General features: G+C 37.8%; 1 pseudogene across 1 annotated transcript in view; it reads left to right on the top strand.

Annotated features, from left to right (window-relative positions):
• The window catches only part of LOC145495338 (uncharacterized), a 30570-nt pseudogene that overhangs the window by 2183 nt on the left and 10417 nt on the right, over positions 1-17970 (top strand). Inside the window, exons 2-8 of the transcript XR_014050400.1 lie at positions 1486-4691; positions 4852-4913; positions 6060-6119; positions 9683-9748; positions 11780-11843; positions 13638-13692; positions 17727-17789. The product of XR_014050400.1 is annotated as an uncharacterized LOC145495338 (transcript). The remainder of the gene's footprint in view (positions 1-1485; positions 4692-4851; positions 4914-6059; positions 6120-9682; positions 9749-11779; positions 11844-13637; positions 13693-17726; positions 17790-17970) is intronic.

The raw sequence follows: 17970 nt of genomic DNA on the forward strand, positions 1-17970 counted from the left end.
GGATTTGAATAGGACATTCCAGATGTACAGAAATGTCTTGTGGTCTCGTGTTGCCATGTACACGATACTTTTAAAGTTTGATTGAGAGTTTTAACCAGTAACTGATGCTTTTTGCTGGCCGTTCTTTGTGAATAGGCGAGAGTATGACCTGCGGGAACTGTTATTGCCCCCGCAAGTTTTGGCCCAGAAGGCCAAAACCCCAGGAGGCACCCTAGAAGCCCCCGCGTATAGGGAGGAAACTTTCGCCGTAGCAGGAAAAATTGCCGAAAAGTACGCAAAGGATTCCCGAAAGTTCGTTGGGGGTCGAATAAACACCGCGATAGAGTAAATTCGCTTCGAAATGGCGGAGATTCTGATATAGAATAAATTGAAAACGATTTCAAAGGTCCTGAAGATGGTTTTTGGGATAAAAACAACTCAGAAGGTATCGTAAGTAATTCTGAAGTACCAGTAAATCTCGATATTCGAGGCGAATGTCCCTTGCCCTCTGTTCAGTTGTGACTAAAATACCCTTCCGATCGCCAGTTCTACCTTTGGCATGTCGTTTATTCGATCGCTTATTTGTATTGAGCAATCTTACGGCGTAGAGCTCATGTCACGGCTGGGTGACTTGGCAGGAATCCAAACGTAAATGTAAATGTTTTGCAGCGAGTTCGTTGAGGACAAAGAACTTGACTCTAATTTGCATTTATAGAGGTAACAGTAACGCGATATTTCTGTTAATAACCTGAGTATCAGGCCTTTCTTAGCAAAAGAGTAGGGGTAGGGAGGGGGGGGAATTGTAGAAAAAGGCCTTTCCTTTGACAGGTGCTTCTTCCTCCTACCCCGCGAGTAAGAAAAGCTTGATACTCAGGCTATTCTGTTAATGTCTCAGAAAAGAATCGTGACAGCAAGGCCAGATGACTTGCTCCACTGTTGTTCTGCTTTAGAGATACGTTTGCTCGTATAACAAGAAAAATGGTTTGTTTCATCATCAAATTCAAACAGTAGAGTGGTTTGACATAATATTTTGTAACCGGCCGATCATAAAAACTTTACATAAAATGGTGATTAGTGCGCCCTGCCCTCGTAGTTGGACAAATATTGATGGGATAGATTTTTTGATGTAATATATCAAACAGGAAAGACCGTGTTTGACTACATTTTCAAACACCGAGAAGAGAGTTGAAAATACGACGCGCAGCGGAGTATTTTTGACGAAATTCGAGATGTTTGGAATTGTGGGGCCAAACACTGTCCTGAGTGTTTGATATATCTTCTCTTCTCAATCGGAACTAAACCTAAGGAGAAAACGGTGACATAAAATCGTCAAAATCTATGCTAATTAAGATCAGGTATCCAAACACCGTCACGGTCATGATTCCTTTGTTTAGACGTGATGAATTATTAATCAGTTTGAGAATAGCCTTTTCCCCCTCATTTGTTAGTTTTATACAATTTGCATGGTCACCTCGAGCAATTTATTGATGTACGTATCTTTTGCAGGAGTGTTCTTGTCTTGCGATGAATGATGATGACGATGATGGTGACGACCATGATAACCTTGATCCCGATGCTTGGCCCGGCTTGACTTTCTTTGAGCCTGCAGACAGTCTACGATGGTTATTCCGGTGAAGATGTTAATCCCCGAGCTTGGCTTCGCTTTCTTGAGCTTGCAGACAGTCTGCGATGCTAGCTACGACGTCGTGTAACGAGGAAGCGCGCGCGAATTTCCTTCTTCTCGTTCTACTGACAAGCGCGGCAGCGTGGAGTGCATCTTCTTTAATCCCAGCAAACCGCGCCGTGTCCTGGAGGCTGTCTTGACATTGCCCTTGACAGGAGAATTTTTCCACGTGATTTTTTTAATGAACCAAGTTAGTTTCAATAGTAATGTTAAAAGATATCAAGACTAATTGGAAGCTTAACAAATGGACTTCATTTTGCCGTGCGTCTGTTCAGTTCTAAATGCACAGATGCCGTAGAAACATGGTCAGAACAAAACAGTTGACTGTCAGACAAAGTACTGTAAAGTGGATAGATATAGCAAAGACAAGGTGGCGTACCAACGAGGGCTGAGTACAAAGTCTACAAGCGCGAAACTTACAAAAACCTGCCGTGACCTTATTGGGAGAACATTAGCACGAGCACCGGAAGTTGAAATCAAGTCGTGCCCAGTCTATTCCGTGCGTTCTCGCGTGTTAGTTTCATTCAACTGAACGGACCAAGGAAAAAATGGAATCTACTTGTGTTATAATAATAATGATAATGATAATGATAAAGATGATGATAATGATAATACGCACGACACAATAAACTTCGGAATAAGTGCAAGAACTTGAAAACGTTAGGAACACAATGAAAATGTATTCAAAAAAATCATTGCCTAAAGTTGTTCTACGAAGAATTATGTCTGCTGCCCTTTAGTGAATTTTCACTTCATACTATTCAAGAAATTTTAATTTTATAATCAACTGGTAATATTTGATCGCTAGGTAGAATTGTTTATTTTCAGCAATGAATATTTTAGATTAATTAGGGTCTAGGGATACTTTGTAAATACTAGTTAAGGCCTAATTCATTACAGAGTATCCGTGTAACTTGAACCTAATCATAAGCTTGGACATGTTTTGTACAGATTCACAACAATGTTTGCATTATTTTAGTGTGTGACTGGAGAAGACGCCTCAAAATCAGGCTAGAATTTTAGCAGATTTCATAAAGCCTGTAAGAACTAATGTAAAATAGATGTTCAAATTAGGAGTTTAGAGCTCAAGCCTCCAACTTTTTACAAAAAGAATAATTGATTTTGTGTATCACATCATTGTAGAAGAATTTTTTCCTCAGTACTATACAAGATTCTATGAAAATAGTCATGTAAGTTTAGCGTATATGAAAGGACTATCAGTGTCGCGCTTTTATAATACCACATTCGATATTGTGCAAAGAAACGTTTTTTAAAGGAAAATACAGGAACGCGTGAACCGTCGTGGTTAATAAAGTATTTGGCCAGTGCTGAGTAATTTGCCTATTAAAAAAGTAGCGCTAGCATAAAGATTTAGATTGCTTTTTTTTTGTGAAAAACTGACAGAATGCTGAGGATCTGTCACGGTGGATTCTTTGGGTTTAAATGGAGTGCTTGTTTTTCTTGTAATCTATCACTGTATTGTAAGATATGTAACTCTTTGATGATAAAGTCTGTTTTGTAGTTTTATTGTGCAAGTGACGAGAATACTTTAAAATGAAAGACGATGAAGTCTAAGTCAACTTAATTGTCTCAGGAAGACTTTTGTTGTGATCCAGGCAAAATAAACATAATGTTGGTTGTCAGTTTACCGTTGTCTAACTTTACTTGGTGTGCCTGTGGTATGAAAGTCAAATGTCGATGATTGACACTGAAGTAATTTAATTTGCAAGAGTGATTACTCTAATGTTCATTGTTAAGAAGAAATAAAATAAAATAAGTTATCAGCTGGTAGATCTTACTGATATTCTTCTAATTTCTCCCAACCATCACATTATTAATGTGTGGATTACAATCAATAAGAATTGCTTTATTGATCTTGGCAGTGAAAGGTTTGAGGCGAGAATTCAATAGTGTTCAGATTCTTCATGACTGCCGGGTTCTCTGGCAATAAAAGAATAACAACCTGGAACATTTCTTTGTCCCGTGCTCGTGACCACTGAATTCACCCACATGTATCTTTTAGAAACCTGAGTTTTTTAAAGGAAGGTTATTACTGTTCAGAATCAACAAAGAAGTGAAACTGGAGCTACATGTAACTGTTTTGACCATGCCCAGAAAGCTTGGTGAGTTCTGCGAGAATGACCCATCGAAACGCGCACTCTTATAGCGACTCCCGCTCACCCGAAGTAATAGCTATCTAGTGGAGGCTGCGTTATTCTTTGCAGAAAACTATTAAATGTTACACAAGAACGAGACCTCAAGATGATGCAGCTTCTCGTAAATTGTTATGCCTCGCTCCCCTTCCCCCTTATTTTTTGAATCATTCCGATTGGTACTAATTTGGGTGCCACTGAGGCTTAGAGAAATATCAAGAGAGTGCCAAGATGGTTGAATGATTAAATTCACGGGAACATGAAAGAAATTTTACAAAGGGACTTTACATGGTCTAAATTCAAATCTTTGCTCATTCAAGACCTCTGGTGGGTTATTATTGAAAATTACTTATTTTGTTTTCTCGATTTTTGACACTGGAGAAAGAAGGCAAGTCCTTCTATATAAACTAATGGAAAATTCTTTCTTTTACAGTAAAATTATAGATCATAGAACCAATAAAAATATTGCTGATGACAACTGTTTAGAAATTACGTTCAATTTGTTTGTAATACAATGGGTATCTGTGTGCAAGTTCAGTTTTCATATTTTGCCTCGAACAAGGTTTCGCCTCACACCCGTTACGGGATGGAGTGCCCTCCATACATCTCGAAACCCAGTGTTTGACATCTTACAGTGTAATAAGCATGTTACGAACGAAGTTCATTTATCTCGGAGTGCACTGTATGTACATTACTCCACAGTTCACAAGTCCTTACTGTGCCATTCCAGATTGTACGCGCTAGGGCTTCTGGGACATTCTTGGGCCTGTCTCAGATCGCCAGTTGTCAGTCACTGTTTGCATTCTGTCGCCTCAATGCGGAGGTAATTTCTGTTTGGTGAAATTCTGGAAAAGTGAAGTTATTTTTACAGCGAGGTTAGCTCAGAAACAAGCATTTTTACTCCTTGTAGCAGCAGGAATACGTCTTGATCTGTTAACTTCAGGAAGATGACTTCCGGTTTCGAATTCCTTAGTTGTTTATAGGATGGTTTCCACGAAGCTTTCGGTATTAATTAATATTGTTGTCATCTTACAGGACTCTATCCGTAAAATTTACAATGAAGGAGTAATTTTTCCTCGATTGATGCACATTTTCAGGTAAGCATCGCAGAAACCGTACGACTTACAAGTTTATAAATCAAGCTCCGAGGCTGCACCCCCTGGCAGCCCTTGCCTTGATCCGTTTATGCGTCCGAGTTATTGCTGAATCAAGGATTATTCAGTCTCTTGATAGTCCGTTGAACATTATGTTGCAGTTGTCCTTTCCTTTATGTGTATGGGCCTGTCTACTTTAATTAATACTCGTAGCAAATAATTTCCGAAAATCGATTTTTACTGTACTGCCTGGCTGTTGAGGGGGTGGGGGTAGGGGTTGCACCTTTCGAAATCAGTGAAAATGTCCTTGTATCCACCTGGAAATTAGAAAGGTTGTGGTTGTAAAGAAAGAGGAGGAGATGGATGGCTCTTTCAATGCCTTGTTTAAGAGACCAGATATTTTTTAATCAGCATTTCCCAATAAAAATAACTTTGAATAGTTCAGCTAGTGTCAAAAATAATTTTACAACAAACAGCTGAACAACTCTGAATGGTCTGCAGGCTACAAAAGTTATTTCAAAATGTAAGCAACAACACAATATTCTGTTCAAGTGACTAAGTATCAAAAGTTAATTTCAAAGACAGTCCACATACATGTATCAGACTGTAACAACTTGTTCATATGTACTTTAGGCTTTTTGTGAAATGAGCAAATAACTAACAGCTCACTATATTGCACAGTTCTTGTAGTTATTTTAGTTAGTTTTTTTTGTTCTATTTATTTGGTTAGTTATTACTGCTAGGTGCACTCAGTAAAGAAATACGCCCTAATAAAAATGGTGTAAATATTGTATCGTGAGATATCGAGTTGAACACTCGAAGAGAAATTCCATATCTTCGCTCCCCCATGTATTATTCTCTATAAATTTAACAAATTCCAGTAAATTGACCCCTCCACCAAAGCAAAATAGTCGTGGTTTCCTAGGGACCTTTGATTGTTATTCTAGATAACGTCTTTGAATTAGTGCTTTTAACTACAAATTAAATTATTTACAGTCGTACTGGTTTGTGGCATTATTTTTCCTCAATTTGAAGAAGGCACATGTACATGTTAGTGGGTGGCATAACTTAAATATTTTGAACTTAATGTTAATATTTTAATTCCATTGAGTCTTGTAATCATGAGTGTTGTTATGGTTTCATGCGCAGGTCCAAGGTGTGAAACTACATGTAGGATGTGAGTTAATGTGCAATTTTAACAACATTCAGGTACATTGTAAGTTAATTGTTAATGAAACAGTCTTCTGGCTGGCTCCTTCTTTCAAAGATTACTGCTAACTCCTGCTCTGTTTTTCATAAAGGGAAGGTTTCTTTTTTATCATTATAATTTTATATAATAAAGATAACTGGCAAGAGTAATGACCACATTAAACATTTCTTTTTAAGCAACTATAATTGTAATAATGATGATTGGGTAAAACAGAAAAGAACGTTGGATTACCTGAGTGCTGGCAATTATAAGTTTTATTATGTAGCAGCTAGAACATGCATTCTTTCAAATCTCTGTTTTGGTTGGGTTAATCCAGAAAAAAGGTCAAAAATCATACACCTTCCCTGTCTGCCCCTGATGGATGGCAAAATTTTTTTGTTCACTCTCCTGTCCAGATTTCTGTGTTTGTTTAGCTATCACCTCGTATCTAAATATGCAGGCTCTTGGAATAATATTGGCAATTGTAGTTATTAAGTGATACTTGCTTGGGCTACCTTTCTGATACAATTCTGTGAGACATGTGTATGGGGCAAATTTGATGAAATACTGTATTTTGGTGAGACAGTTGAGCAAAAAATACCCTCAGCAAGACCAAATGAGCCTGATGCTCTGTTAAAGTTTTTCTTACAATAGCAAAGGTACAAATACAGACTGAAGGTATTTACTGTACCCAAACTTGGCCAAAAAGCCGGCTTTGTCACAGGCCAGTGTGTATTACAGTATTGGGACAATTAAGGGTTCTGATTGGTATATGGTAATATAACACACGTGTAACACCCTTGAATAGATGTACTAGTAGAGTACTACAAATGCACTTTGTTATGACCTGTAGCAGTCCCATAGGCTACCTTGAGAGTAAGCTCTTTTAGCGGTACATGTAGATCCAAGATGTCCAGGGAAGAACTGGACCGACTTATTTATACCGTAAATCCTTGAATTGGCGCCTCCCCTCAAATACCGGTAAGTGCCACCTTCAAATAAGCACCCGTCTTATTGACCAAGATTTAAAGGGAGAGTTTCATGGTTAGGCGCATGTCCCTAAATCAAAAACCTTTTGTTCCCTTGTTGTCAATGTTTTTACTTTAAAAACCCCTCAGATGACATTGTAGTTCAGTAATCACATGCTATAGTTAGTTGTGGCAGAATGACAGGTGACCAAAATTCTCAGAAGATTTCAACGGATTTTACCAACGCTGTCAACTGTTGAATTTATTGTTGACCTGTACAATTTACATGTATTCTATGGCAGATGATTTTACAGCTATTTGCAAGTGAAATTAGGTAACTTGCTTACAATTGGTTCATAAGCAATGTAAAACTGAGCCTGTGCCTAAAAGCATGCACAGGTGAATTAAATGCAGACATGCGCCAAAACCCTGAAACCCCTTTAAAATAAGCAGGTCCCCTCAAATAAGAACCCCCCTCTCCTCCCCCTGTTTTACGAAAGAGTACTGAGACAACAAAGGATCTAATAGTTTTGCTTGTGTTCAATCACAAACAAGCGATTATCAACTCATTCAGGCACTACACATTGACCGTTGCAACGAATTTGTAGTGAAGATGTGCTGATTCATTGCCTAAAGCTCAACCAACTTAGTGCAGCAGCCCTAGACTTGCTTAATGGGTTATATTATGTAGTTCTTAAAGAGAGACTGGATCCATCTGGGACTCCTGGGGGTCTGACACATACTGTACGTAATACAAAAATACCAATCATATCTGACAATGATTTGTAAAAAATTAAATAAGAGTCCCCCTTAATTAAGTGCCTCCCTCAAATAAGCACCCCAGCCATCTTCTTCTTTGCCCAGGGCACTAATTCAAGGATTAATGGTATTTGTGCTTTAAAAATCTCAACATCCCTGGGGTGAAATGTATCTTGGGGGCTACGTTTGGGGACTTTTAATGCTTATGTAGGTGCTCAGTGTATGTTTTATAACAAAGACCCAAAGTTTAAAAAAATACTACAAGGCTGCAAATAATTTTTGTCTATAGGCAGGTCATTTGTCAGGACAAGGACAAGTTTTGACCTGACAAAATGCCAGTCTGGTCGGACCAAAAAATTGTTTGTCGTTAGAAATTAAAAAGAGACATTTGAGACATTTTTGGTATTTCAGTTTATATAATAACCCAAGTTATTCCCACAGTTTGATTGGTTCTCGCCTATGGCCTATTAGAGGTTATATAATAACCCAAGTTATTCTCGCATTTTGATTGGTTCTCGCCTATGATCTATTAGAGGACAGACGCACGATTGAACATCACTTTTTTGTTCTTACCACATTTTGACGTCACCTGTGATCTATTACTGAACAGACGCAGGGCAACAATCTATTTGTTAAGTAGACTCTTCACCAAAATATTGGTTGTAAATTCGAAAAGCTTAAAAGTCAACTGAGTGTGAAATCACTACTAGCACCAGCAAGGGGACCTTTACATTACTTCTGGTATTATTTTACCTCTTGAAATTTGACAAATTTATAAACGTTTATACCCCTAGTCACACAAGCATTTCCAACGAATCACGTTTTCCATGACGTCTAAGGAAAACGGGAAAAGTGATGAAACAATCTCCCGCGTGGACAGCTTGTCAGTATAAAACCCCACAATAACATTCAGAGACTTGAAAATTGGCTGAAATGAATTCTTCAACTTTTTCTGAAAGCAAGTTAACTCTGAACGTTTTTGGGGTCAATTGAATAAAAAATTTGCGTAATTATTTAAAATGTGGAGTTGGAGGTGGTCGTGACTATAAAGCGTGACTAATCTGTACATTCACACTTTTCACAAAAACATTTCTGCGGTATGGAAACTATATTTCAACCACACTGACAGACGTAACAAAAACTATAAAGAGTTAAAAATTAAACTGATTTTTTATCATACGGAGTAGAAAAACATTTGGTTACATTTTAGAGGTTCTAATTAAAAGTTTTTGAAAGCGATTGCATTCAGATAAACGAAACGTGAGTATTTGGGCCGTGTATTCAATTTCCATAATATTTTAATCGAGTCAGTGTATGACTGAAAATTAATTTCACAACTCTTGGTGGCAACAAACAACAAGTAATTACATAAGACCTCAGTTTTTAGTAGTTTTTCAGATGAACGTAATTCAGACTAAATGGGGCTTTGCGATCTTTCACAACGCCACCACAAAATGCGTAAATTAACACATAGGAATAGTGGCGCTGATGGGATGTGTTTACAATCAGTGCAATTTGACTTAACATTTGAGACGACGCACTACGCATAATAAAATTCTTAGAACTGGAATAAAAACAAAACAGATAACAAAGCTTTTTTACGTAGTATTGTGTGGCAGTATAACAAAATGACTTGTCCCATATTCGGCCACAAATTTCCAGTTAAAATATTTTTCATTTTAGCACAAATGCCCGGTCAGAGTCTCCGACCAGGCTAAGCTTTTACCTGTCAAAACCTCAAATTTAGCGGACAATTGTCCGGTAACTGACTGTTATTTGCAGGCTTGTACTACCACTCCAGGGTAATCTGATTGAGTGTGAACACACTAAAATGTTTTAATACTTTGAATCTTCAGCATCTCTAGTGAGTCAAACTGCGTTCTCAGATTTCAGAAGACTTTCAAGTTTCTTATATATTTCAGGTAAGTTTTGACAAGAATTTCTAGCTAGTGTTTAAATTAGGAAACAAACTTGTCTTACTTACCACTGTCTATTTCTCCCTAAGTGTTAATATTAGCTTGGAGCTGGCTACTGTATATACATTGGGGTGAATTAACCCTGGGGTACAGTCACTGTGTTAATATTAGCTTGGAGCTGGCTACTGTATATACATTGGGGTGAATTAACCCTGGGGTACAGTCACTGTGTTAATATTAGCTTGGAGCTGGCTACTGTATATACGTTGGGGTGAATTAACCCTGGGGTACAGTGACTGTGTTAATATTAGCTTGGGGCTGGCTACTGTATATACATTGGGGTGAATTAACCCTGGGGCACAGTCACTGTGTTAATATTAGCTTGGAGCTGGCTACTGTATATACATTGGGCTGAATTAACCCTGGGGTACAGTCACTGTGTTAATATTAGCTTGGGGCTGGCTAATGTATATACATTGGGCTGAATTAACCCTGGGGTACAGTCACTGTGTTAATATTAGCTTGGAGCTGGCTACTGTTTATATACCTGATGTTTTTGAAAACCAGGTCCGAACAGCCCAATAACAGCTGGTGCCTAATAGAGTCATGTAAGCAGTGCTTACCAAGTTCCGCATTCCACACTTCATCTAGTGCAGAAAGGAAATGACACTAGAATCTTTGGGCCACCTGTGGATGAATTCAGGCTTAACTGTCATCATATCAGATAAAAGCTCTTTGCAAGCATAACTTAATGACAGCAAACTAAAGTTCCTTCAAATCTCCCCCTCCCCCCGGGGGTCAGGTACCACTCCGTACATATCAGTCCCCCCTGACGACAATAATGGATTACCTTCTGCCAAGGCAATAAACCCACTCAGCTTTGGGAAATTCCGTGCACTTTAAGGATTGTGTCACGTCGGACAGCTAAGTACATACCCAGTGGTCAGACTGACTTGAGACTATGGACACAAGTTCAAACCGACCCCACCCCCCTGGATTAAGGGCCAGGGACCCCAAAGAGGTATCCACAATTAGCCACACTCCTGTAGATGTCTCCAGACTATCCGGTAACGGAGCCCCCCCTGGAAAATAATGTGCTACGCTAAGCTGAAATCGATGCCTGTGGCATCAATTTCAGCACAGCTCGCGGAGTAAAATTAGGTATGCGTTTTTCAAAACTTCAAGGAAAAGTGCAATTGTAATGGCTCTATGTTTCGAGGTCATGCATATTCTGTAAAACAACATGTCCTTTTGCACTCAGATTAAGTAATTGTCTGAGCCCATGTAGGGTTGACCCGCCCATCGGCTTGGAGAGGTAAGATCAGTACATTATAACAACCCCGTTGTGCTTACAAAATTTACCTTGGGCTTCAACTTTATAACAAACTGGTTTCATTTTGACAGTGTGGCATGTTTATGATCTACAGCCCCTACCTTCATCTAGAAAAACCAAACTCAAATTGAAAATGAAAACAAGAAAATCCAAAAGACTATTAATCAAGTCAAACTGGTTTGAAAAGTTTATCAACAAAAATAACTTCACAGCACAATTAACAGACCCCTTTTTCAAAACTGCAGGTAGATATACATTGGGTGAATTAACCCTGGGGTACAGTCACTGTGTTAATTTTAGCTTGGAGCTGGCTACTGTATATGCATTGGGGTGAATTAACCCTGGGGTACAGTCACTGTGTTAATATTAGCTTGGAGCTGGCTACTGTATATGCATTGGGGTGAATTAACCCTGGGGTACAGTCACTGTGTTAATATTAGCTTGAAGCTGGCTACTGTATATAAGTTAGGGTGTATTCACCCTGGAGTACAGTAATGTACATACTTACCACATAATTTTATCAAAGCCCCAAAGCCCCAACCGAGATGATTTGGAATAAAAGGGTCACATGTGAAAATGGTCTTCTGCATAACACTTTTAGAACGTGACCAACAAGTTACATGTAAACTGTCTTTGCAGGTTTTTGGAATCAAAGTTTGCAATAACTTAATACTTACTAAAATGTTAATCTGTATTATTTTTAGAATCTGACAACAAGTGAAACTGCCTTTGCAGGTTTTTGGAGTCAAAGTTTCTAATAACTTATAGGTAAGTTCCAACAGGAGTTTTTTTTTCGAGAGGTTTCCTTTTTTTGTAGCTGCTGAAGGTCACTGAGGGGATCAGAAACAATAGTTAGAATTTGAAAATTTTAATCAGTGTCAATATTTGGTAAACAGATAGATAGACAGATAGACAGACAGACAGAAAGATAGCCTTTATTTCAAAACGATGAGAATTAAAGAAGCTTGTGGGGTCGTTTGTACTAAAAATTAAAATATCTAATATAAACTAGAAAAACGATTAACGATGTGCAGAAGAGAGAATGCCCTGCTCATTTCCCCGTCGGGGAAGCAAAGTTGATGATTACTAAGAGTACTGACCCAGCCTACTGGGGAACCTAAATAGAGTGAATATCATGTGAAAGTTCCCACATTACCCTCATCAAGTCCCCCAGCGGGGTCGGGTGGGACAGGGTGCACTTAATATTGCATTGAGAAAAATATCAGTGATCATTACTTGTTTTAAAAATGAATGTTTTTATTATTATTATTGAATACTAATTACTGTGATTTGCTGAGACCAATTTATTGTTAATTTTGAATTTGCACTGCGGTGCAAATTCACACATGTGCATTTAGTCAGCTACGTTTAATATATAGAGAATAATACATGGGCATGCATAGATACAGTACTGATCAGAATCAAGCTAACAGGGAAAGCTTGACAAAACACATTTTGTTGCCATTCCACACGAGTTCCCGTTCCCATTCTTTATGCATTCCATATTCATTCCATATCGGTTTGCTATCCATTCTGTACTGTTGTGTTTCCATTTTGCTAGCATTCCATTGGTAAGCGTTTTTGAAACTCGTTAGGAAGAACAACGATTCCGAGAACTCGGTTACAAGAATGTTTCACGTTCTCGTACCCAATCTGTATCCATTTTGTACCCATACCAAACACGTTCCTTGGTAACTTTCTCCTGAGCAGTACTGTATGGAATGTGAACAAGTGAGTGAATGTGAACAAGTGAGATATAAAGTTGAACACGAGAAGAGAAATTCCATATCTACAAGCAACTATGTAATATTTTGTTTATTATATAAACACACACGTCTGATAACGACGTTTTTGACAATTATCCGAAGAATTCTGCCCACCTTCCAAAGAATTCCGAAGATTCTCCAAAAATTGTCAAAAGGCCACACAAACATTTCTGAATATAACTGAAGATTTCCAAAGATTACCGAAGATTGCTGAACACTTTTGAGATAGATGGGAAGATGTTTTGATCATACACCAACAAATTTAAGTACAGTTTTAGGGTCAAAGATGATATCAGTGAAGTCATCAACATCTTCACTCGTGAGGATATGGAAGATATGCCGCCCAAGTCCCAGATGTGGTTTCTATGAATTTTATGAGTGGTGTATTTCCAGTAAAACACGCGTGTTTATATAATAAGTAACAGCAGTAAAGGAGAATGATCATATGAAAGCTCAAAGAATTTAGGATCTACACTGCAAAAAAATTTCAAATTGCACTCACCTTAAGGCTCTTGCAATTTTGAGATAGTTCATCATGCTCATAGTGTAAATCCTTTATTGTACTCACATCCATTCAATTACATATACAAACAAAACAGTCTTAATAAATTTAAGTGAATTTCATTTACTATTGTATAAAATGTACAGCTTGTTTTTCAGTCGTTTATGCTTGTATGACAAATGTATTTAAATGAGAATGTCCAGGCTAATTTCTCCCTTTCATACGGGAAGTTTTGTTAGGTAATGTTCATTAGCAATCAGATAACATAACCAAAACATGCATTTAATTTTTCAGGACATCCAGTGAGCTGAGTCAAACCACATATTTGAGTGATGAGAAGAAAAACTTGGTAAGTAGTATAAATTCTTTTAGCAATTTCTCATTGAATGGTTTCGGTGACTTAATAGTCTATACATGTAAGAGTGTTAAAGTGCCTATGAAGTAAAAAGTAATTGCTGCTGATTTGAAAGGCTTTTCAAAGTAAAGAAGAATGGCGTTTTCCTTTTTGGAATATCTTTTTTCGTTTTAGAGATATTCACGTTTTTGTATTAAAAGTGGTGACGTCATAGGTGGTTCCACTAAAACAGTTCAACACTCAATCAAGAATATCTCTAGAAATATTAGAGCAGTGTTCTTTGAACTTGGCGCCAGAAATGTACATCACAAAAGAAACAAAATGACACCCGTCGTGCCGCCGCCATGGCAACAGTTACGCTGCTGGTGCTGTTTTAATTAAAACTAACACTACCAGATTTTATCTTTAACAAGGATCATCCACTCTCAACAATCTAATGGGAAGAGTTAAGACAATATGGGAATCATGTGTGTTCCGCGCAAGACCTTCTGTCCCTTTTCGAAGGGTTGCAAATTGGCATATTTGGTTTTTCACAGAAAGAGACTGGAGCCAAAAGTGTTGCCATGGCAACAACACAGAAGGTGTCATTCTGTTTTTTTGTAGTGCACATTTGTGGTGCCAAGTTTGAAGAACACTGCTCCAATATTTCTAGAGATATTCTTGATTCAGTGTTTAACTGTTCAAGTGGAACCACCTATGACGTCATCACTTTGCTCATTTGCATAATGCAAAAACGTAAATATCTCTAGAACGAAAAAAGACATTCCACAAAGGGAAACGCCATTCTTCTTTACTTTGAAAAGCCTTTCAAATAAGCAGCAATTATTTTTTACTTCATAGGCACTTTAATGTCCACGAGAAAACCAGGCAGAACCAGGCATGAGGTGATATAAGTCAAATCTCCAATTTGGCTTAAACTTGGTGCAAATTTTAGGTTAAGTGAGTAAATCAGATTATGGCCAAAAATATGCTATTTTGTAAATGTTACGTGCGCAATGGCCCCCCTCCAAAAATAGCTGTTTGTCACCAATTTATGCATGTTTAATTAGCTGTCTTTGGTTTAGTATTTCTAGAACAAGAAAGACCATGTGAAAATGAAATCCCCTGGACCATGTTCTACTATTATCAGTCTAAAAGCACAAATAGACAATTTGATTTCTCTCTGTGGCTTCATCTTACGCAAGGTGCATATTTTGTAGTGTCATGGATAGCCTTTAATTGATGTCAAATATCTGCACTGGGTAACAGCAAATACATATAATTTATTCCAACGTGGATAGTAGGAGCAATCACTTCAGTTCTTAAAAAGGCCGTTGGAAGTTTTCTGAATATTTTTTGCAACTTTTTAAAGATATTTGGAATACCAAGAACACAGGGTTGCCATGGGCAGGGAAAAGTCAGGGAAAATTAGATTTTATTCAAGGTCAGGGAAAAATCAGGGAGTTTTGTTTCAGGTCAGGGAATTTCTAAATTCCTGTTCAAAGTCAGTGAAAAGTCAAGGAATTTTATCTCAAGGTTGCTGCAAATTATTTTATTGGATGTTTTCGTATAGGCAATTTTATTTTAAAAATTATCTGCACCAGCTTATTTTTGTTGATTCATGGCCAGAAATATAATCAAATTGCTTTACAGTCAGTGAAAAGTCAGGGATTTTTTTTGTTCCAGTGGGTGGCAACCCTGAGCACACCACAGCCCAAAAGTACAAGTAACAGTCTTCAAAGGTAACAATCCCCCCATTTAAAAATGTTTTCACACAATAAGATTGAGTTACCGGTATACTTGTATTGTACTTGATGAACCCTGCTTTCAAGCAGCGCAGTATGGTACAGTAAGTGCATATTAATTTTGATATACTGCATACATGTACTGAGTATGCCTTTGCTGTGAGTAATACTCTGTAAGCATCGCAGGTTGATGAAAATAAGAAACAAAAGAAAAACCACCAGGAAACAGAATTGGAGGGGTTTCTTTTAAATAATATGAATTATGAACTCACTATCATTGTTGGCAAATTTCTCTCACTATTTTGTTGGTCTATAAATATCTGTTGTTCCCTTGCACAGAGGGTTTTCAGGTTTGAACCTTCACAGCACTCTGTACACTGTAAATTCTGATGCAGTTTAGCTTAATTAATACTTTCTTAAGTTATAAATTTTAAATTAATTGGCTTTTCAAACTCTTCTACCATCAGAATTTCTAATGACCTATCCTGGGGTCAAGGTGTCAGGATAATTTCTGGAACTCAGTGTTCCAGATAAGAGACGGGTCTCGGGTCAAAAACCCGACGGCAACCGCTACCTGACCCGACACTTACAAAAAGGAGAATCGGCTAAAGTACTCATATAAATTAAAGTAATATAGTTATAAAAGAAAACAAAAGTAAATAAAAGAGTGCAGTTTCTAAAGAAAAACGATTGGAAAAAATTTCTGTAATACAAGATATCACAGAAAAGAAGTTTGAAAAACGACTCAACAAAATTCCAAAGGTGACTTGACTTGCGAATCATTTGGTCGTCTGTTAATTTAGCAAATAAAAGACAACGTGCCTGAAAAATAAAAATTGCCTTGCTGTGGCATTGTTAATTTCCATACTTGTTAGTTCAGGATAAAATAAATACAGTTCAATGATCTCACTAAGGCTCAAGAAACTGAGAATTATTCATCTGATTCATTCGTGGCGGCTCTGTCTCGTGTGATTTCTCCTCGGTTATCTAGCACATGATCAATTTCTTCCCCGATCGAATTTCATTTCTTTGTAAACAAGATTCCAGAATGTTACATGAACAGCAGCCGGACTCCAACGGGCCGACTATCATTGAGAATTTTCGAGAGAATTCGTTGTTTAATCCTTAGAACTACTGTAAATAATCTGCCAAAAATCGGCTCAGTAAAAAGCCAGTTTAAGTTTTTGTTTTTGTCTGTATAAGGTCATTTTCAGAAGTCACGCCTGACTAATCATGGAAGCTTGATAATATTTATTGTCGTTTTACGATTCTTTTTATGGATTATACAAGCGATACCTTTCAATTTTCTCGATATTGATGAATTAATTTTAAAGTAAAGGAAGAGGGGAAAAATTATTTTTCCCTTAGAGTTCAGCAAAGTCTCCTGCTCGCATAATTTTACCGCTTACGCGCTTCGGCGGGAATGTCAAATCCAAGTATATTTTCACGTCAGAACCGAGCCGTGACGGCCGATGTGACGGCCCAAACACGCAAACCCAGCACGAGGAAATCATCTTCCTCAAAATGAAGCCAACAAAACAGCAATCTTTGTTCAGTGTCTGGCAAAAACGATCCAAGGATAGCGTAGACCAGGATAAGTTTGTTCTGTAACAATGTTTTCACAGTTGTACTTATTTCACTTCAAAATGGCCTGAGTTCATTCATTCATTCATTCATTCTGCACATGTCATGTTGAGGCGATTTTCGTTTCTGCTGCTAACCGATCCGATATAAATACGTTCTTTTCACATGAACTGAAAAAGGAAAATTGTAATATAATATAAGCAATATATTTCGGCCCTCTTTTGCAAAAATAATATAGTTGAATGATGCAATGGTCACATTGATCATTACTGTATTCACGTAATGTTAGAGAGGAAAGAGAGATCAGGTTAACGGATAGCATTCTGAGGTATCAAATGTCAAACATTTTTAGACTCCCGAAAGTCAATCCTTTATCTGTTTGCGCAAACTCCCCCCCCCCCCCCAACCGAACCCTCCCCCTTAGCTTTATGTAGTGCTGCAGCTGCGGTTAGCCAGGTAGACTTACTTTGTGCGACCCCCCTGAAAAATTACATGACCCCTTGCCAAATTAACTGGAACACTGGAACTACACATTCTCAGCAAAGAATGCACAATCACTGTTGATAAACTTGGATATTAAACCTACGCTGTACAGATTATTTAAGGGTGTGGTAATTGACTAAGGACATAATTATGCAGTCTTGATTTTCTGTCTATACTGCCTTGTACATTCTTTTTAAACTCATCTGTAAGTTTATCATCCATCGTTCATATCAACAGATGCAGAAAAGAGCAAAAAGCTGACGTCAGCAATTGCCTTTGTGGGGACTGAAAAGTGGTGAGGTATGCCAAAACGGGCTGGGTTAGAATGTAAGATTAATTTTAAAATAAATTGTTTTCTTCACTCTCTAGGTATAGGGCACTGCTTAGTTATGACAATTTACAACTAAGAAATTTGGATATCAAAATTGTCTTTCATCTTAGTTAGTAGAACACTCTGTGAACAGCCATTTTCTTCCTTCAA

Source organism: Orbicella franksi, chromosome 8 (genome assembly GCF_964199315.1).
Source record: "Orbicella franksi chromosome 8, jaOrbFran1.1, whole genome shotgun sequence".
Taxonomy (NCBI): domain Eukaryota; kingdom Metazoa; phylum Cnidaria; class Anthozoa; order Scleractinia; family Merulinidae; genus Orbicella; species Orbicella franksi.